The sequence below is a fragment of the Rhipicephalus microplus genome, chromosome 3 (genome assembly GCF_043290135.1).
Source record: "Rhipicephalus microplus isolate Deutch F79 chromosome 3, USDA_Rmic, whole genome shotgun sequence".
NCBI lineage: Eukaryota > Metazoa > Arthropoda > Arachnida > Ixodida > Ixodidae > Rhipicephalus > Rhipicephalus microplus.
In genome coordinates this window covers 85306824-85324099 of record NC_134702.1, presented here as the reverse complement: position 1 = coordinate 85324099, position 17276 = coordinate 85306824, and the positions used below count along the sequence as shown (strand labels likewise).

The window sequence follows — 17276 nt, the reverse complement described above, 5'->3', positions numbered from 1 at the left end:
AGTGGCTAGGATATCTGGCTTTCACAAAGAAGGCCCGGGTTCGATTCTCGGCTTCGGAAAGTGCGGTCTCATGGTGTAATGGTTAGCACTCTGGACTTTGAATCCAGCGATCTGAGTTCAAATCTTGGTGAGACCTTGCTTTTTAATGTTGCTAATGCAGCGAAAGCTGGCAACGACGAAACTGTCCACGATTAGACACCGGTACCAGCGCTCGTTCTCTTGCCTTCATCTCCGGCGTGGTCTAGGGGCTAGGATATCTGGCTTTCACACAAAAGGCCAGGGTTCGATTCCCGGCGTCGGAATGTGCGGTCTCATGGTGTTTTGGTTAGCACTTTGGACTTTGAATCCAGCGATCTGAGTTCAAATAACGGTGAGACCTTGCTTTTTATTTTTGCTAATGCAACAAAAGCTGGCAACGGCGAAACTGTCCGCGAATAGACTCCAGTACTAGCGCTCGTTCTCTTGTCGCCATCTCCGGCGTGGTCTAGTGGCTAGGATATTTGGCTTTAACCCAGAAGGCCCAGGTTCGATTCCCGGCGTCGGGAAGTGCGGTCTCATGGTGTAATGGTTAGCACTCTGGAGTCTAAATTCAGCGATTCGGGTTCAAATCTCGGTGAGACCTTGCTTTTTATTTTTCCTAATGCAGCAAAAGCTGGCAACGACGACGCTGTCCACGAATAGACCGCGGTACCGATGCTCGCTCCCTCGAGCCATCTCCGGCGTGGTCTAGTGGCTAGTATATCTGGCTTTCACCCAGAAGGCCCGGGTTCGATTCCCGGCGTTGGAAAGTGTGGTCTATTGGTGTATTGGTTAGCACTCTGAACTCTGCATCCAGCGATCTGAGTCCAAATCTCGGTGAGGTGTTGCTTTTTATTTTTGCTAATGCAGCGAAAGCTGGCAACGATGAAACTGTCCACGATTAGACACCGGTGCCAGCACTCGTTCTCTTGCCTTCATCTCCGGCGCGGTCTAGTGGCTAGGATATCTGGCTTTCACCCAGAAGTCCCGAAGTTTATTCACGGCGTCGGAAAGTGCGGTCTCATGGTGTAACGGTTAGCACTCTGGGCTCTGAATCCAGCGATCCGAGTTCAAATCTCGGTGAGACCTTGCTTTTTAGTTTTGCTAATGCAGCAAAAGCTGGCAACGACGAAACTGTCAGCGAATAGACTCCAGTACTAGCGCTCGTTCTCTTGTCGCCGTCTCCGGCGTGGTCTAGTGGCTAGAATATTTGGCTTTCACCCAGAAGGCCCAGGTTCATTTCCCGGCGTCGGAAAGTGCAGTCTCATGGTGTAACGGTTAGCACTCTGGAGTCTAAATACAGCGATTCGGGTTCAAATCTCGGTGAGACCTTGCTTTTTATTTTTCCTAATGCAGCAAAAGCTGGCAACGACGACGCTGTCCACGAATAGACCGCGGTACCGATGCTCGCTCCCTCGAGCCATCTCCGACGTGGTCTAGTGGCTAGTATATCTGGCTTTCACCCAGAAGGCCCGGGTTCGATTCCCGGCGTTGGAAAGTGTGGTCTATTAGTGTATTGGTTAGCACTCTGAACTCTGCATCCAGCGATCTGAGTCCAAATCTCGGTGAGGTGTTGCTTTTTATTTTTGCTAATGCAGCGAATGCTGGCAACGATGAAACTCCACGATTAGACACCGGTGCCAGCACTCGTTCTCTTGCCTTCATCTCCGGCGGGGTCTAGTGGCTAGGATATCTGGCTTTCACCCAGAAGGCCCGGGTTTATTCCCGGTGTCGGAAAGTGCGGTCTCATGGTGTAACGGTTAGCACTCTGGGCTCTGAATCCAGCGATCCGAGTTCAAATCTCGGTGAGACCTTGCTTTTTAGTTTTGCTAATGCAGCAAAAGCTGGCAACGACGAAACTGTCAGCGAATAGACTCCAGTCTAGCGCTCGTTCTCTTGTCGCCGTCTCCGGCGTGGTCTAGTGGCTAGAATAATTGGCTTTCACCCAGAAGGCCCAGGTTCATTTCCCGGCGTCGGAAAGTGCAGTCTCATGGTGTAACGGTTAGCACTCTGGAGTCTAAATACAGCGCTTCGGGTTGAAATCTCGATGAGACCTTGCTTTTTATTTTTCCTAATGCAGCAAAAGCTGGCAACGACGAAACTGTCCACGATAAGACACCGGTACCAGCGCTCGTTCTCTTGCTTTCATCTCCGGCGTGGTCTAGTGGCTAGGATATCTGGCTTTCACCCAGAAGGCCCGGGTTCGATTCCCGGCGTCGGAAAGTGCAGTCTCATGGTATAACGGTTAGCACTCTTGACTCTGAATCCAGCGATCCGAGTTCAAATCTTGGTGAGACCTTGCTTTTTATTTTTGCTGATGCAGCAAAAGCTGGCAACGACGAAACTGTCAGCGAATAGACCGCGGTACCGATGCTCGCTGCCTTGAGCCATCTCCGGCGTGGTCTAGTGGCTAGGATATCTGGCTTTCACAAAGAATGCCCGGGTTTGATTCCCGGCGTCAGAAAGTGCGGTCTCATGGTGTAATGGTTAGCACTCTGGACTCTGAATCCAGCGATCCGAGTTGGAATCTCGGTGAAACGGTTTGATTCCCGGCGTCAGAAAGTGCGGTCTCATGGTGTAATGGTTAGCACTCTGGACTCTGAATCCAGCGATCCGAGTTGGAATCTCGGTGAGACCTTGCTTTTTATTTTTGCTAATGCAGCAAAAGCTGGCAACGACGAAACTGTCAGCGAATAGACCGCGGTACCAATGCTCGCTGCCTTGAGCCATCTCCGGCGTGGTCTAGTGCCTAGGATATCTGGCTTTCACCCAGAAGGCCCGGGTTTGATTCCCGGCGTCGGAAAGTGTGGTCTATTGGTGTAATGGTTAGCACTCTGCACTCTGCATCCATCGATCCGGGTTCAAATCTCGGTGAGACCTTGCTTTTTATTTTTGCTAATGCAGCAAAAGCTGGCATTGACGACGCTGTCCGTGATAGACACCAGTACCAGCGTTCGTTCTCTTGACGCAATCTCCAGCATGGTCTAGTGGCTTGGATATCTGGCTGTCACCCAGGTAACCCGGGTTCGATTCCCGGCGTCGGAAAGTGCGGTCTCATGGTGTAACGGTTAGCACTCTGGAGTCTAAATACAGCGATTCGGGTTCAAATCTCGGTGAGACCTTGCTTTTTATTTTTCCTAATGCAGCAAAAGCTGGCAACGACGACGCTGTCCACGAATAGATCGCGGTACCGATGCTCGCTCCCTCGAGCCATCTCCGGCGTGGTCTAGTGGCTGGTATATCTGGCTTTCACCCAGAAGGCCCGGGTTCCATTCCCAGCATCGGAAAGTGTGGTCTATTGGTGTAATGGTTAGCACTCTGCACTTTGCATCCAGCGATCTGAGTCCAAGTCTCGGTGAGACCTTGCTTTTTATTTTTGCTAAGGCAGCGAAAGCTGGCAACGACGAAACTGTCCACGATTAGACACCGGTACCAGCGCTCGTTCTCTTGCCTTCATCTCCAGCGTGGTCTAGTGGCTAGGATATCTGACTTTCACCAAGAACGCCCGGGTTTCATTCCCGGTGTTGGAAAGTGTGGTCTCATGGTGTAACGGTTAGCACTCTGGACTCTAATTCTAGCGATCCGAGTTCGAATCTCGGTGAGAACTTGCTTTTTATTTTTGCTAATGCAGCAAAAGCTGGCAACGACGAAACTGTCAGCGAATAGACCGCGGTACCAATGCTCGCTGCCTTGAGCCATCTCCAGCGTGGTCTAGTGGCTAGGATATCTGGCTTTCACAAAGAAGGCCCGGGTTCGTTCTCGGAGTCAGAAAGTGCGGTCTCATGGTGTAATGGTTAGCACTCTGGACTTTGAATCCAGCGATCTGAGTTCAAATCTCGGTGAGACCTTGCTTTTTATTTTTGCTAATGCAGCAAAGCTGGCAACGAAACTGTCCACGAACAGACAACGGTACTAGCGCTCATTCCCTTGGCGCCATCTGTGGCATGGTCTAGTGGCTAGGATATCTGGCTTTCACCAAGGAGGCCCGGGTTTCATTTCCGGTGTTGGAAAGTGCGGTCTCATGGTGAAACAGCTAGCACTCTGGACTCTGAATCTAAGAAACCGAGTTCAAATCTCGGTGAAAACTTGCTTTTTATTTTTGCTAATGCAAAAAAACGGGCAACGGCGAAACTGTCCGCGAATAGACTCCAGTACTAGCGCTCGTTCTCTTGTCACCATCTCCGGCGTGGTCTAGTGGCTAGGATATTTGGCGTTCACCCAGAAGGCGAGTGTTCGATTCCTGGCGTCGGAAAGTGCGGTCTCTTGGTGTAACGGTTAGCACCCTGGAGTCTAAATACACTGATTCAGGTTCAAATCTCGGTGAGACCTTGCTTTTTATTTTTCCTAATGCAGCAAAAGCTGGCAACGACGACGCTGTCCACGAATAGATCGCGGTACCAATGCTCGCTCCCTCGAGCCATCTCTGGCGAGGTCTAGTGGCTAGGATATCTGGCTTTCACCCAGAAGGCCCGGGTTTCATTCCCGGCGTCAGAAAGTGTGGTCTATTGGTGTAATGGTTAGCACTCTGCACTCTGCATCCAGCGATCCGGGTTCAAATCTCGGTGAGACCTTGCTTTTTATTTTTGCTAATGCAGCAAAAGCTGGCATTGACGACGCTGTCCGTGATAGACACCAGTACCAGCGCTCGTTCTCTTGACGCAATCTCCAGCATGGTCTAGTGGCTAGGATATCTGGCTATCACCCAGGTAACCCGGGTTCGATTCCCGGCGTCGGAAAGTGCGGTCTCATGGTGTAACGGTTAGCACTCTGGAGTCTAAATACAGCGATTCGGGTTCAAATCTCGGTGAGACCTTTCTTTTTATTTTTCCTAATGCAGCAAAAGCTGGCAACGACGACGCTGTCCACGAATAGACCGCGGTACCGATGCTCCCTCCCTCGAGCCATCTCCGGCGTGGTCTACTGGCTAGTATATCTGGCTTTCACCCAAAAGGCCCGGGTTCCATTCCCGGCATCGGAAAGTGTGGTCTATTGGTGTAATGGTTAGCACTCTGCACTTTGCATCCAGCGATCTGAGTCCAAATCTCGGTGAGACCTTGCTTTTTATTTTTGCTAATGCAGCGAAAGCTGGCAACGACGAAACTGTCCACGATTAGACACCAGTACCAGCGCTCATTCTCTTGCCTTCATCTCCAGCGTGGTCTAGTGGCTAGGATATATGGCTTTCACCAAGAAGGCCCGGGTTTCATTCCCGGTGTTGGAAAGTGCGGTCTCATGGTGTAACGGTTAGCACTCTGGACTCTGAATCCAGCGATCCGAATTCGAATCTCGGTGAGAACTTGCTTTTTATTTTTGCTAATGCAGCAAAAGCTGGCAACGACGAAACTGTCAGCGAATAGACCGCGGTACCGATGCTCGCTGCCTTCAGCCATCTCCGGCGTGTTCTAGTGGCTAGTATATCTGGCTTTCACCCAGAAGGCCCGGGTTCTATTCCCGGAATCGGAAAGTGTGGTCTATTGGTGTCATGGTTAGCACTCTGCTTTCTGCATCCAGCGATGTGAGTCCAAATCTCCGTGAGACCTTGCTTTTTATTTTTGCTAATGCAGGGAAAGCTGGCAACGATGAAATTGTCCGCGAACAGACACCGGTACTAGCGCTCATTCCCTTGGCGCCATCTGTGGCATGGTCTAGTGGCTAGGATATCTGGCTTTCACCAAGAAGGCCCGGGTTTCATTCTCGGTGTTGGAAAGTGCGGTCTCATGGTGTAACGGATAGCACTCTGGACTCTGAATCTAGGGAACCGAGTTCAAATCTCGGTGAGACCTTGCTTTTTATTTTTGCTAATGCAACAAAAGCTGGCAACGGCGAAACGGTCCGCGAATAGACTCCAGTACTAGCGCTCGTTCTCTTGTCACCATCTCCGGTGTGGTCTAGTGGCTAGGATATTTGGCTTTCACTCAGAAGGCCCAGGTTCGATTCCCGGCGTCGGAAAGTGCGGTGTCATAGTGTAACGGTTAGCACTCTGGAGTCTAAATACAGCGATTTGGGTTCAAATCTCGGTGAGACCTTGCGTTTTATTTTTGCTAATGCAGCAAAAGCTGGCAACGACGAAACTGTCAGCGAATAGACCACGGTATCAATGCTCGCTGCCTTGAGCCATCTCCGACGTGGTCTAGTGGCTAGAATATCTGGCTTTCACAAAGGAGGCCCGGGTTCGATTCTCGGTGTCGGAAAGCGCGGTCTCATGGTGTAATGGTTAGCACTCTGGACTCTGAATTTAGGGAACCGAGTTCAAATCTCGGTGAGACCTTGCTTTTTATTTTTACTAACGCAACAAAAGCTCGCAACGGCGAAACTGCCGCGAATAGACTCCAGTACTAGCGCTCGTTCTCTTGTCGCCATCTGTGGCATGGTCTAGTGGCTAGGATATCTGGCTTTCACCAAGAAGGCCCGGGTTTCATTCCCGGTGTTGGAAAGTGCGGTCTCATGGTGAAACAGCTAGCACTCTGGACTCTGAATCTAGGGAACCGAGTTCAAATCTCGGTGAGACCTTGCTTTTTATTTTTACTAACGCAACAAAAGCTGGCAACGGCGAAACTGTCCGCGAAAAGACTCCAGTACTAGCGCTGGTTCTCTTTTCGCCATTTCCGGCGTGGACTAGTGGCTAGGATATTAAGCTTTCACCCAGAAGGCCCAGGTTCCATTCCCGGCGTCGGAAAGTGCAGTCTCATGGTGTAACGGTTAGCACTCTGGAGTCTAAATACAGCGATCCGAGTTCAAATCTCGGTGAGACCTTGCTTTTTATTTTTGCTAATGCAGCAAAAGCTGGCAACGATCAAACTGTCCACGAATGGACAACGGTACCAGCGCCCGTTCTCTTGTCGTCATCTCCGGCGTGGTCTAGTTTCTAGGATATGTGGCTTTCACCCAGAAGGCCCGGGTTTGATTCCCGGCGTCGGAAAGTGCGGTCTCATAAAGTAACGGTTAGCACTCTGGACTCTGAATCCAGCGATCCGAGTTCAAATCTCGGTGAGACAATGCTTTTTTATTTTTGCTAATGCAGCAAAAGCTGGCAACGACGAAACTGTCCACGAACAGACACCGGTATTAGCGCTCATTCCTTTGGCGCCGTCTGTGGCATGGTCTAGTGGCTAGGATATCTGGCTTTCACAAAGAAGGCCCGGGTTCGATTCCCGGCGTCGGAAAGTGCGGTCTTATGGTGTAACGGTTAGCACTCTGGACTCTGAATCCAGCGATCCGAGTTCGAATCTCGGTGACGCCTTGCATTTTACTTTTGCTAATGCTGCAAAAGCTGGCAACGACGAAAGTGTCAACGAATAGACCGCGGTACCGATGCTCGCTCCCTCGAGCCATCTCTGGCGTGGTCTAGTTGCTAGCATATCTGGCTTTCACCCAGAAGGCCCGCGTTCCATTCCCGGCATCGGAAAGTGTGGTCTATTGGTTTAATGGTTAGCGCTCTGCACTCTGCATCCAGCGATCTGAGTCCAAATCTCGGTGAGACCTTGCTTTTTATTTTTGCTATGGCAGCGAAAGCTGGCAACGACGAAACTGTCCACGATTAGACACCGGTACCAGCGCTCGTTCTCTTGCCTTCATCTCCGGCGTGGTCTAGTGGCTAGAATGTCTGTCTTTCACCCAGAAGGCCCGGGTTCGATTCCCGGCGTCGGAAAGTGCGGTCTCAAGGTGTAACGGTTAGTCCTCTGGACTCTGAATCCAGCCATCCGAGTTCAAATCTCGGTGTGACCTTGCTTTTTATTTTGCTAATGCAGCAAAAGCTGGCAACGACGAAACTGTCAGCGAATAGACCGCGGTACCGATGCTCGCTGCCTTGAGCAATCTCTGGCGTGGTCTAGTGGCTAGTATATCTGGCTTTCACCCAGAAGGCCCTGGTTCCATTCCCGGAATCGGAAAGTGTGGTCTATTGGTGTCATGGTTAGCACTCTGCACTCTGCATCCAGCGATCTGAGTCCAAATCTCGGTGACACCTTGCTTTTTATTTTTGCTAATGCAGCAAAAGCTGGCAACGACGAAACTTTCAGCGAATAGACTGCGGTACCAATGCTCGCTGCCTTGAGCCATCTCCGACGTGGTCTAGTGGCTAGGATATCTGGCCTTCACAAAGAGGCCCGGGTTCGATTCTCGGCGTCGGAAAGTGCGGTCTCATGGTGTAAAGGTTAGCACTCTGGACTTTGAATCTAGCGATCTTAGTTCAAATCTCGGTGAGACCTTGCTTTTTATTTTTGCTAATGCAGCAAAGCTGGCAACGACGAAACTGTCCACGAACAGACACCGGTACTAGCGCTCATTCCTTTGGCGCCATCTGTGGCATGGTCTAGTGGCTAGGATATCTGGCTTTCACCAAGAAGGCCCGGGTTTCATTCCCGGTGTTGGAAAGTGCGGTCAATGGTGAAACAGCTAGCACTCTGGACTCTGAATCTAGGGAACCGATTTCAAATCTCGGTGAGACCTTGCTTTTTATTTTTGCTAATGCAACAAAAGCTGGCAACGGCGAAACTGTCCGCGAATAGACTCCAGTACTAGCGCTCGTTCTCTTGTCGCCATCTGCGGTGTGGTCTAGTGGCTAGGATATTTGGCTTTCACCCAGAAGGCCCGGGTTCGATTCCCGGCGTCGGAAAGTGCGGTCTCATGGTGTAACGGTTAGCACTCTGAAGTCTAAATACAGCGATTTGGGTTCAAATCTCGGTGAGACCTTGCTTTATATTTTTCCTAATGCAGCAAATGCTGGCAACGACGAAACTGTCCACGATTAGACACCGGTACCAGCGCTTGTTCTCTTGCCTTCATCTTCGGCGTGGTCTAGTGGCTAGGATATCTTGCTTTCACCCAGAAGGCCCGGGTTCGATTCCCGGCGTCGGAAAGTGCGGTCTCATGGTGTAACGGTTAGCACTCTGGACTCTGAATCCAGTGATCCGAGTTCAAAACTTGGTGAGACCTTTCTTTTTATTTTTGCTAATGCAGCAAAAGCTGGCAACGACGAAACTGTCAGCGAATAGACCGCGGTACCGATGCTCGCTGCCTTGAGCCATCTCCGGCGTGGTTTAGTGGCTAGGATATCTGGCCTTCACAAAGAGGCCCGGGTTCGATTCTCGGCGTCGGAAAGTGCGGTCTCATGGTGTAATGGTTGGCACTCTGGACTTTGAATCCAGCGATCTGAGTTCAAATCTCGGTGAGCCCTTGCTTTTTATTTTTGCTAATGCTGCAAAGCTGGCAACGACGAAACTGTCCACGAACAGACACCGGTACTAGCGCTCATTCCTTTGGCGCCATCTGTGGCATGGTCTAGTGGCTAAGATATCTGGCTTTCACCAAGAAGGCCCGGGTTTCATTCCCTGTGTTGGAAAGTGCGGTCTTATGGAGAAATAGCTAGCACTCTGAAATCTGCATCCAGCGATATGAGTCCAAATCTCGGTGAGACCTTGCTTTTTATTTCTGCTAATGCAGCGAAAGCTGGCAACGACGAAACTGTCCACGATTAGACACTGGTACCAGCGCTCGTTCTCTTGCCTTCATCTCCGGCGTGGTCTAGTGGCTAGGATATCAGGCTTTCACCCAGAAGGCCCGCGTTCGATTCCCGGCGTCGCAAAGTGCGGTCTCATGGTGTAACGGTTAGCACTCTGGACTCTGAATCAAGCGATCCGAGTTCAAATCTCGGTGAGACCTTGCTTTTTATTTTTGCTAATGCAGCAAAAGCTGGCAACGACGAAACTGTCAGTGAATAGACCGCGGTACCGATGCCCGCTGCCCTGAGCCATCTCCAGCGTGGTCTAGTGGCTACGATATCTGGCTTTCACAAAGAAGGCCCTTGTTCAATTCTCGGTGTCGGAAAGTGCGGTCTCATGGTGTAATGGTTAGCACTCTGGACTTTGAATCCAGCGATCTGAGTTCAAATCTCGGTGAGACTTTGCTTTTTATTTTTGCTAATGCAGCAAAGCTGGCAACGACGAAACTGTCCGCGAACAGACAGCGGTACTTGCGCTCATTCCCTTGGCGCCATCTCTGGCATGGTCTAGGGGCTAGGATATCTGGCTTTCACCAAGAAGGCCCGGGTTTCATTTCCGGTGTTGGAAAGTGCGGTCTCATGGTGTAACGGTTAGAACTCTGGACTCTCAATCCAGCGATACGAGTGCAAATCTCGTTGAGACCTTGCTTTTTATTTTTCCTAATGCAGCAAAAGCTGGCAACGACGAAACTGTCCGCGAAAACTTACCGGAACCAGAACTCATTCCCATGTCGCCATCTCTGGCGTGGTCTAGTGGCTAGGATATCTGGCTTTCACCCAGAAGGCCCACGTTCAATTCCCGGCGTCGGAAAGTGCAGTCTCAAGGTGTAATGGTTAGCACTCTGGACTTTGAATCTAGGGAACCGAGTTCAAATCTCGGTGATACCTTGCTTCTTATTTTTGCTAATGCAACAAAAGCTGGACAGGCGAAACTGTCCGCAAATAGACTCCAGTACTAGCGCTCGTTCTCTTGGCGTAATCTCCGGCATGGTCTAGTGGCTAGGATATTTGGATTTCACCCAGAAGGCCCAGGTTCGAATCCCGGCGTCGGAAAGTGCAGTCTCATGGTGTAACGATTTGCGCTCTGGACTCTGAAGCCAGCGAACCGAGTTAAAATCTCGGTGAGACCTTGCTTTTTATTTTTCCTAATGCAGCAAAAGGTGCCAAAGACGACGCTGTCCGCGAATAGACATCGGTACCAGCGCTCGTTCTCTTGCTGTCATCTCCGGCGTGGTATAGTGGCTAGGATATCTGGCTTTCACCCAGAAGGCCCGGGTTCGAATCCCAGCGTATGAAAGTGCGGTCTCATGGTGTAACGGTTAGCACTCTGGACACTGAATCCAGCGATCCAAGTTGTAATCTCGGTGAGGCCTTGCTTTTTATTTTTGCTAATGCAGCAAAAACTGGCAACGACGAAACTGTCAGCGAATAGACCACGGTACCGATGCTCGCTGCCTTGAGCCATCTCCGGCGTGGTCTAGTGGCTACAATATCTGGCTTTCACCCAGAAGGCCCGGGTTCGATTCCCGGCGGCGGAAAGTGCGGTCTCATGGTGTAACGGTTAGCACTCTGGACTCTGAATCCAGCGATTCGAGTTCAAATCTCGTTGAGACCTTGCTTTTTATTTTTGCTAATGCAGCAAAAGCTGGCAACGATGAAACTGTCAGCGAATAGACCGCGGTACCGATGCTCGCTGCCTTGTGCGATCTCCGGCGTGGTCTAGTGTCTAGGATATCTGGCTTTCACAAAGAAGGCCCTGGTTCGATTCCCGGCTTTGGAAAGTGCGGTCTCATGGTGTAACGGTTAGCACACTGGACTCTGAATCCAGCGATCCGAGTTCGAATCCCGGTGAGACCTTGATTTTTATTTTTGCTAATGCAACAAAAGCTGGCAACGGCGAAACTGTCCGCGAATAGACTCCAGTACTAGCGCTCGCTCTCTTGTCGCCATCTCCGGCGTGGTCTAGTGGCTAGGATATTTGGCTTTCACGCAGAAGGCCCGGGTTCGATTCCCGGCGTCGGAAAGTGCGGTCTCATGGTGTAACGGTTAGCACTCTGGACTCTGAATCCAGCGATCCGGGTTCAAATCTCGGCTAGACTTTGCTTTTTATTTTTGCTAATGCTGCGAAGGCCGGCAATGACGAAACTGTGTGCGAAAACTTACCAGAACCAGAACTCATTCCCATGTCGCCATCTCTGGCGTGGTCTAGTGGCTAGGATATCTGGCTTTCACCCAGAAGGCCCAGGTTCAATTCCCGGCGTCGGAAAGTGCGGTCTCAAGGTGTATTGGTTAGCACTCTGGACTTTGAATCCAGCAATCCAAGTTCAAATCTCGGTGTCACCTTGCATTTTACTTTAGCTAATGCTGCAAAAGCTGGCAACGACGAAAGTGTCAACGAATAGACCGTGGTACCAATGCTCGCTGCCTTGAGCCATCTCCGGCGTGGTCTAGTGGCTAGAATATCTGTCTTTCACCCAGAAGGCCCGGGTTCGATTCCCGGCGTCGGAAAGTGCGGTCTCAAGGTGTAACGGTTAGCACTCTGGACTTTGAATCCAGCGATCTGAGTTCAAATCTCGGTGAGACCTTGCTTTTTATTTTTGCTAATGCAGCAAAGCTGGCAACGACAAAACTGTCCACGAACAGACACCGGTACTAGCGCTCAAACCTTTGGCGCCATCTGTGGCATGGTCTAGTGGCTAGGATATCTGCTTTCACCAAGAAGGCCCGGGTTTCATTCCCGGTGTTGGAAAGTGCGGTCAATGGTGAAACAGCTAGCACTCTGGACTCTGAATCTAGGAAACCGATTTCAAATCTCGGTGAGACCTTGCTTTTTATTTTTGCTAATGCAACAAAAGCTGGCAACGGCGAAACTGTCCGCGAATAGACTCCAGTACTAGCGCTCGTTCTCTTGACGCCATCTCCGGTGTGGTCTAGTGGCTAGGATATTTGGCTTTCACCCAGAAGGCCCGGGTTCGATTCCCGGCGTCGGAAAGTGCGGTCTCATGGTGTAACGGTTAGCACTCTGGAGTCTAAATACAGTGATCTGATTTCAAATCTTGGTGAGACCTTGCCTTTTATTTTTCCTAATGCAGCAAATGCTGGCAACGACGAAACTGTCCACGATTAGACACCGGTACCAGCGCTCATTCTCCTGCCTTCATCTCCGGCGTGGTCTAGTGGCTAGGATATCTTGCTTTCACCCAGAAGGCCTGGGTTCGATTCCCGGCGTCGGAAAGTGCGGTCTCATGGTGTAACGGTTAGCACTCTGGACTCTGAATCCAGTGATCCGAGTTCAAATCTTGGTGAGACCTTTCTTTTTATTTTTGCTAATGCAGCAAAAGCTGGCAACGACGAAACTGTCAGCGAATAGACCGCGGTACCGATGCTCGCTGCCTTGAGCCATCTCCGGCGTGGTCTAGTGGCTAGGATATCTGGCTTTCACAAAGAAGGCCCGGGTATGATTCCCGGCGTCGGAAAGTGCGGTCTCATGGTGTAACGGTTAGCGCTCAGGACTCTGAATCCAGCGATCCGAGTTCAAATCTCGTTGAGACTTTGCTTTTTATTTTTGCTAATGCAGCAAAAGCTGGCAACGACGAAACTGTCAGCGAATAGACTGCGGTACCAATGCTCGCTGCCTTGAGCCATCTCCGACGTGGTCTAGTGGCTAGGATATTTGGCCTTCACAAAGAGGCCCGGGTTCGATTCTCGGCGTCGGAAAGTGCGGTCTCATGGTGTAATGGTTAGCACTCTGGACTTTGAATCCAGCGATCTGAGTTCAAATCTCGGTGAGACCTTGCTTTTTATTTTTGCTAATGCAGCAAAGCTGGCAACGACGAAACTGTCCACGAACAGACACCGGTACTAGCGCTCATTCCTTTGGCGCCATCTGTGGCATGGTCTAGTGGCTAGGATATCTGGCTTTCACCAAGAAGGCCCGGGTTTCATTCCCGGTGTTGGAAAGTGCGGTCTTATGGAGAAACAGCTAGCACTCTGAAATCTGCATCCAGTGATATGAGTCCAAATCTCGGTGAGACCTTGCTTTTTATTTCTGCTAATGCAGCGAAAGCTGGCAACGACGAAACTGTCCACGATTAGACACTGGTACCAGCGCTCGTTCTCTTGCCTTCATCTCCGGCGTGGTCTAGTGGCTAGGATATCAGGCTTTCACCCAGAAGGCCCGGGTTCGATTCCCGGCGTCGGAAAGTGCGGTCTCATGGTGTAACGGTTAGCACTCTGGATTCTGAATCCAGCGATCCGAGTTCGAATCTCGGTGAGACGTTGCTTTTTATTTTTGCTAATGCAACAAAAGCTGGCAATGGCGAAACTGTCCGCGAATAGACTCCAGTACTAGCGCTCGCTCTCTTGTCGCCATCTCCGGCGTGGTCTAGTGGTCATGATATTTGGCTTTCACACAGAAGGCCCGGGTTCGATTCCCGGCGTCGGAAAGTGCGGTCTCATGGTGTAACGGCTAGCACTCTGGGCTCTGAATCCAGCGATCCGGGTTCAAATCTCGGTTAGACCTTGCTTTTTATTTTTGCTAATGCAGCAAAGGCTGGCAATGACGAAACTGTCCACGAATAGACACCGGTACCAGCGCTCGGTCGCTTGTCGCCATTTCAGGCGTGGTGTAGTGGCTGGGATATCTGGCTTTCACTAAGAAGGCCCAGGTTCGAATCCCGGCGTCGGAAAGTGCAGTCTCATGGTGTAACGGTTAGCACTCTGGAGTCTAAATACAGCGATCCGAGTTCAAATCTCGGTGAGACCTTGCTTTTTATTTTTGCTAATGCAGCAAAAGCTGGCAACGACGAAAATGTCCACGAATGGAGAACGGTACTAGCGCTCGTTCTCTTGTCGTCATCTCCGGCGTGGTCTAAATTCTAGGATATGTGGCTTTCACCCAGAAGGCCCGGGTTCGATTCCCGGCATCGGAAAGTGTGGTCTCATGGTGTAACGGTTAGCACTCTGGACTCTGAATCCAGTGATCCGAGTTCAAATCTCGGTGAGACATTGCTTTTTTATTTTTGCTAATGCAGCAAAAGCTGGCCACGACGAAACTGTCCACGAACAAACACCGGTATTAGCACTCATTCCTTTGGCGCGATCTGTGGCATGGTCTAGTGGCTAGGATATCTGGCTTTCACCAAGAAGGCCCGGGTTTCATTCCCGGTGTTGGAAAGTGCGGTCTTATGGTAAAACAGCTAGCACTCTGGACTATGAATCTGGGGAACCGAGTTCAAATCTCGGTGATACCTTGCTTCTTATTTTTGCTAATGCAAAAAAAGCTGGCAACGGCGAAACTGTCCGCGAATAGACTCCAGTACTAGCGCTCGTTCTCTTGTCGCCATCTCCGGCATGGTCTAGTGGCTAGGATATTTGGCTTTCACCCAGAAGGCCTAGGTTCAAATCCCGGCGTCGGAAAGTGCAGTCTCATGGTGTAACGGTTAGCACTCTGGAATCTAAATACAGCGATCCGAGTTCAATTCTCGGTGAGACCTTGCTTTTTTATTTTTGCTAATGCAGCAAAAGCTGGCAGCGACGAAACTGTCCACGAACAAACACCGGTATTAGCACTCATTCCTTTGGCGCGATCTGTGGCATGGTCTAGTGGCTAGGATATCTGGCTTTCACCAAGAAGGCCCGGGTTTCATTCCCGGTGTTGGAAAGTGCGGTCTCATGGTAAAACAGCTAGCACTCTGGACTATGAATCTGGGGAACCGAGTTCAAATCTCGGTGATACCTTGCTTCTTATTTTTGCTAATGCAAAAAAAGCTGGCAACGGCGAAACTGTCCGCGAATAGACTCCAGTACTAGCGCTCGTTCTCTTGTCGCCATCTCCGGCATGGTCTAGTGGCTAGGATATTTGGCTTTCATCCAGAAGGCCTAGGTTCAAATCCCGGCGTCGGAAAGTGCAGTCTCATGGTGTAACGGTTAGCACTCTGGAATCTAAATACAGCGATCCGAGTTCAATTCTCGGTGAGACCTTGCTTTTTTATTTTTGCTAATGCAGCAAAAGCTGGCAGCGACGAAACTGTCAACGAATAGACCGTGGTACCGATGCTCGCTGCCTGGTGCCATCTTCAGCGTGGTAAATTGGCTAGGATATCTGGCTTTCACCCAGAAGGCTCGGGTTCGATTCCCAGCGTCGGAAAGTGCGGTCTCTTGGTGTAACGGTTAGCACTCTGGACTCTGAATCCAGCGATCCGAGTTCAAATCTTCGTGAGACCTTGCTTTTTATTTTTGCTAATGCAGCAAAAGCTGGCAACGACGAAACTGTCAGCGAATAGACCGCGGTACCGATGCTCGCTGCCTTCTGCGATTTCCGGCGTGGTCTAGTGCCTAGGATATCTGGCTTTCACTAAGAAGGCCCGGCTTCGATTCCCGGCGTCGGAAAGTGTGGTCTCATGGTGTGACGGTTAGCACTCTGGACTCTGAATCCAGCGATCCGAGTTCAAATCTCGGTGAGACATTGCTTTTTTATTTTTGCTAATGCAGCAAAAGCTGGCAACGACGAAACTGTCCACGAACAGACACCGGTATTAGCGCTCATTCCTTTGGCGCCATCTGTGGCATGGTCTAGTGGCTAGGATATCTGGCTTTCACCAAGAAGGCCCGGGTTTCATTCCCGGTGTTGGAAATTGCGGTCTCATGGTGAAACAGCTAGCACTCTGGACTATGAATCTGGGGAACCGAGTTCAAATCTCGGTGATACCTTGCTTCTTATTTTTGCTAATGCAACAAAAGCTGGCAACGGCGAAACTGTCGACGAATAGACACCGGTACCAGCGCTCGGTCGCTTGTCGCCATTTCAGGCGTGGTGTAGTGGCTGGGATATCTGGCTTTCACTAAGAAGGCCCGGCTTCGATTCCCGGCGTCGGAAACTGTGGTCTCATGGTGTAATGGTTAGCACTCTGGACTTTGAATCCAGCGATCCAAGTTCAAATCTCGGTGACACCTTGCATTTTACTTTTGCTAATGCTGCAAAAGCTGGCAACGACGAAAGTGTCAACGAATAGACCGCGGTACCGATTCTCGCTCCCTCGAGCCATCTCTGGCGTGGTCTAGTGGCTAGCATAACTGGCTTTCACCCAGAAGGCCCGCGTTCCATTCCCGGCATCGGAAAGTGTGGTCCATTCGTGTAATGGTTAGCACTTTGCACTCTGCATCCAGCGATCTGAGTCCAAATCTCGGTGAGACCTTGCTTTTTATTTTTGCTATTGCAGCGAAAGCTGGCAACGACGAAACTGTCCACGACTAGACACCGGTACCAGCGCTCGTTCTCTTGCCATCATCTCCGGCGTGGTGTAGTGGCTAGGATATCTGGCTTTCACCAAGAAGGCCCGGGTTTCATTCCCGGTGTTGGAAAGTGCGGTCTTATGGAGAAACAGCTAGCACTCTGAAATCTGCATCCAGTGATATGAGTCCAAATCTCGGTGAGACCTTGCTTTTTATTTCTGCTAATGCAGCGAAAGCTGGCAACGACGAAACTGTCCACGATTAGACACTGGTACCAGCGCTCGTTCTCTTGCCTTCATCTCCGGCGTGGTCTAGTGGCTAGGATATCAGGCTTTCACCCAGAAGGCCCGGGTTCGATTCCCGGCGTCGGAAAGTGCGGTCTCATGGTGTAACGGTTAGCACTCTGGATTCTGAATCCAGCGATCCGAGTTCGAATCTCGGTGAGACGTTGCTTTTTATTTTTGCTAATGCAACAAAAGCTGGCAATGGCGAAACTGTCCGCGAATAGACTCCAGTACTAGCGCTC

At 50.6% G+C, this 17276-nt stretch overlaps 1 protein-coding gene and 38 non-coding genes across 39 annotated transcripts in view; all 39 read left to right on the top strand.

Annotated features, from left to right (window-relative positions):
- Positions 1 to 17276, top strand: part of LOC119182706 (uncharacterized) — a 168776-nt gene that overhangs the window by 57606 nt on the left and 93894 nt on the right. The gene's annotated exons all lie outside the window — the stretch shown is intronic.
- On the top strand, positions 65 to 136 carry TRNAQ-UUG (transfer RNA glutamine (anticodon UUG)). The gene has a single exon. It is a non-coding gene; the product is annotated as a tRNA-Gln (tRNA).
- TRNAE-UUC (transfer RNA glutamic acid (anticodon UUC)) lies at positions 716 to 787 on the top strand. The gene has a single exon. It is a non-coding gene; the product is annotated as a tRNA-Glu (tRNA).
- TRNAQ-CUG (transfer RNA glutamine (anticodon CUG)) lies at positions 1036 to 1107 on the top strand. The gene has a single exon. It is a non-coding gene; the product is annotated as a tRNA-Gln (tRNA).
- TRNAE-UUC (transfer RNA glutamic acid (anticodon UUC)) lies at positions 1444 to 1515 on the top strand. The gene has a single exon. It is a non-coding gene; the product is annotated as a tRNA-Glu (tRNA).
- TRNAQ-CUG (transfer RNA glutamine (anticodon CUG)) lies at positions 1761 to 1832 on the top strand. Its single transcript has one exon. It is a non-coding gene; the product is annotated as a tRNA-Gln (tRNA).
- Positions 2169 to 2240, top strand: TRNAE-UUC (transfer RNA glutamic acid (anticodon UUC)). The gene has a single exon. It is a non-coding gene; the product is annotated as a tRNA-Glu (tRNA).
- Positions 2585 to 2656, top strand: TRNAQ-CUG (transfer RNA glutamine (anticodon CUG)). The gene has a single exon. It is a non-coding gene; the product is annotated as a tRNA-Gln (tRNA).
- TRNAE-UUC (transfer RNA glutamic acid (anticodon UUC)) lies at positions 2750 to 2821 on the top strand. Its single transcript has one exon. It is a non-coding gene; the product is annotated as a tRNA-Glu (tRNA).
- Positions 3795 to 3866, top strand: TRNAQ-UUG (transfer RNA glutamine (anticodon UUG)). Its single transcript has one exon. It is a non-coding gene; the product is annotated as a tRNA-Gln (tRNA).
- Positions 4683 to 4754, top strand: TRNAD-AUC (transfer RNA aspartic acid (anticodon AUC)). The gene has a single exon. It is a non-coding gene; the product is annotated as a tRNA-Asp (tRNA).
- On the top strand, positions 5730 to 5801 carry TRNAQ-CUG (transfer RNA glutamine (anticodon CUG)). The gene has a single exon. It is a non-coding gene; the product is annotated as a tRNA-Gln (tRNA).
- TRNAE-UUC (transfer RNA glutamic acid (anticodon UUC)) lies at positions 5896 to 5967 on the top strand. Its single transcript has one exon. It is a non-coding gene; the product is annotated as a tRNA-Glu (tRNA).
- Positions 6215 to 6286, top strand: TRNAQ-CUG (transfer RNA glutamine (anticodon CUG)). The gene has a single exon. It is a non-coding gene; the product is annotated as a tRNA-Gln (tRNA).
- Positions 7187 to 7258, top strand: TRNAQ-CUG (transfer RNA glutamine (anticodon CUG)). The gene has a single exon. It is a non-coding gene; the product is annotated as a tRNA-Gln (tRNA).
- TRNAE-UUC (transfer RNA glutamic acid (anticodon UUC)) lies at positions 7595 to 7666 on the top strand. Its single transcript has one exon. It is a non-coding gene; the product is annotated as a tRNA-Glu (tRNA).
- Positions 8561 to 8632, top strand: TRNAE-UUC (transfer RNA glutamic acid (anticodon UUC)). The gene has a single exon. It is a non-coding gene; the product is annotated as a tRNA-Glu (tRNA).
- On the top strand, positions 8804 to 8875 carry TRNAE-UUC (transfer RNA glutamic acid (anticodon UUC)). Its single transcript has one exon. It is a non-coding gene; the product is annotated as a tRNA-Glu (tRNA).
- On the top strand, positions 8881 to 8952 carry TRNAQ-CUG (transfer RNA glutamine (anticodon CUG)). Its single transcript has one exon. It is a non-coding gene; the product is annotated as a tRNA-Gln (tRNA).
- Positions 9607 to 9678, top strand: TRNAQ-CUG (transfer RNA glutamine (anticodon CUG)). Its single transcript has one exon. It is a non-coding gene; the product is annotated as a tRNA-Gln (tRNA).
- TRNAQ-UUG (transfer RNA glutamine (anticodon UUG)) lies at positions 9849 to 9920 on the top strand. Its single transcript has one exon. It is a non-coding gene; the product is annotated as a tRNA-Gln (tRNA).
- On the top strand, positions 10984 to 11055 carry TRNAE-UUC (transfer RNA glutamic acid (anticodon UUC)). Its single transcript has one exon. It is a non-coding gene; the product is annotated as a tRNA-Glu (tRNA).
- On the top strand, positions 11061 to 11132 carry TRNAQ-CUG (transfer RNA glutamine (anticodon CUG)). Its single transcript has one exon. It is a non-coding gene; the product is annotated as a tRNA-Gln (tRNA).
- Positions 11303 to 11374, top strand: TRNAQ-CUG (transfer RNA glutamine (anticodon CUG)). Its single transcript has one exon. It is a non-coding gene; the product is annotated as a tRNA-Gln (tRNA).
- On the top strand, positions 11469 to 11540 carry TRNAE-UUC (transfer RNA glutamic acid (anticodon UUC)). Its single transcript has one exon. It is a non-coding gene; the product is annotated as a tRNA-Glu (tRNA).
- On the top strand, positions 11712 to 11783 carry TRNAE-UUC (transfer RNA glutamic acid (anticodon UUC)). Its single transcript has one exon. It is a non-coding gene; the product is annotated as a tRNA-Glu (tRNA).
- Positions 11954 to 12025, top strand: TRNAE-UUC (transfer RNA glutamic acid (anticodon UUC)). The gene has a single exon. It is a non-coding gene; the product is annotated as a tRNA-Glu (tRNA).
- On the top strand, positions 12031 to 12102 carry TRNAQ-UUG (transfer RNA glutamine (anticodon UUG)). The gene has a single exon. It is a non-coding gene; the product is annotated as a tRNA-Gln (tRNA).
- On the top strand, positions 12437 to 12508 carry TRNAE-UUC (transfer RNA glutamic acid (anticodon UUC)). The gene has a single exon. It is a non-coding gene; the product is annotated as a tRNA-Glu (tRNA).
- On the top strand, positions 12680 to 12751 carry TRNAE-UUC (transfer RNA glutamic acid (anticodon UUC)). The gene has a single exon. It is a non-coding gene; the product is annotated as a tRNA-Glu (tRNA).
- Positions 12757 to 12828, top strand: TRNAQ-CUG (transfer RNA glutamine (anticodon CUG)). Its single transcript has one exon. It is a non-coding gene; the product is annotated as a tRNA-Gln (tRNA).
- Positions 13240 to 13311, top strand: TRNAQ-UUG (transfer RNA glutamine (anticodon UUG)). Its single transcript has one exon. It is a non-coding gene; the product is annotated as a tRNA-Gln (tRNA).
- Positions 13648 to 13719, top strand: TRNAE-UUC (transfer RNA glutamic acid (anticodon UUC)). The gene has a single exon. It is a non-coding gene; the product is annotated as a tRNA-Glu (tRNA).
- Positions 13725 to 13796, top strand: TRNAQ-CUG (transfer RNA glutamine (anticodon CUG)). Its single transcript has one exon. It is a non-coding gene; the product is annotated as a tRNA-Gln (tRNA).
- On the top strand, positions 13891 to 13962 carry TRNAE-UUC (transfer RNA glutamic acid (anticodon UUC)). Its single transcript has one exon. It is a non-coding gene; the product is annotated as a tRNA-Glu (tRNA).
- TRNAQ-CUG (transfer RNA glutamine (anticodon CUG)) lies at positions 14454 to 14525 on the top strand. The gene has a single exon. It is a non-coding gene; the product is annotated as a tRNA-Gln (tRNA).
- TRNAQ-UUG (transfer RNA glutamine (anticodon UUG)) lies at positions 16400 to 16471 on the top strand. The gene has a single exon. It is a non-coding gene; the product is annotated as a tRNA-Gln (tRNA).
- Positions 17051 to 17122, top strand: TRNAE-UUC (transfer RNA glutamic acid (anticodon UUC)). Its single transcript has one exon. It is a non-coding gene; the product is annotated as a tRNA-Glu (tRNA).
- On the top strand, positions 17128 to 17199 carry TRNAQ-CUG (transfer RNA glutamine (anticodon CUG)). Its single transcript has one exon. It is a non-coding gene; the product is annotated as a tRNA-Gln (tRNA).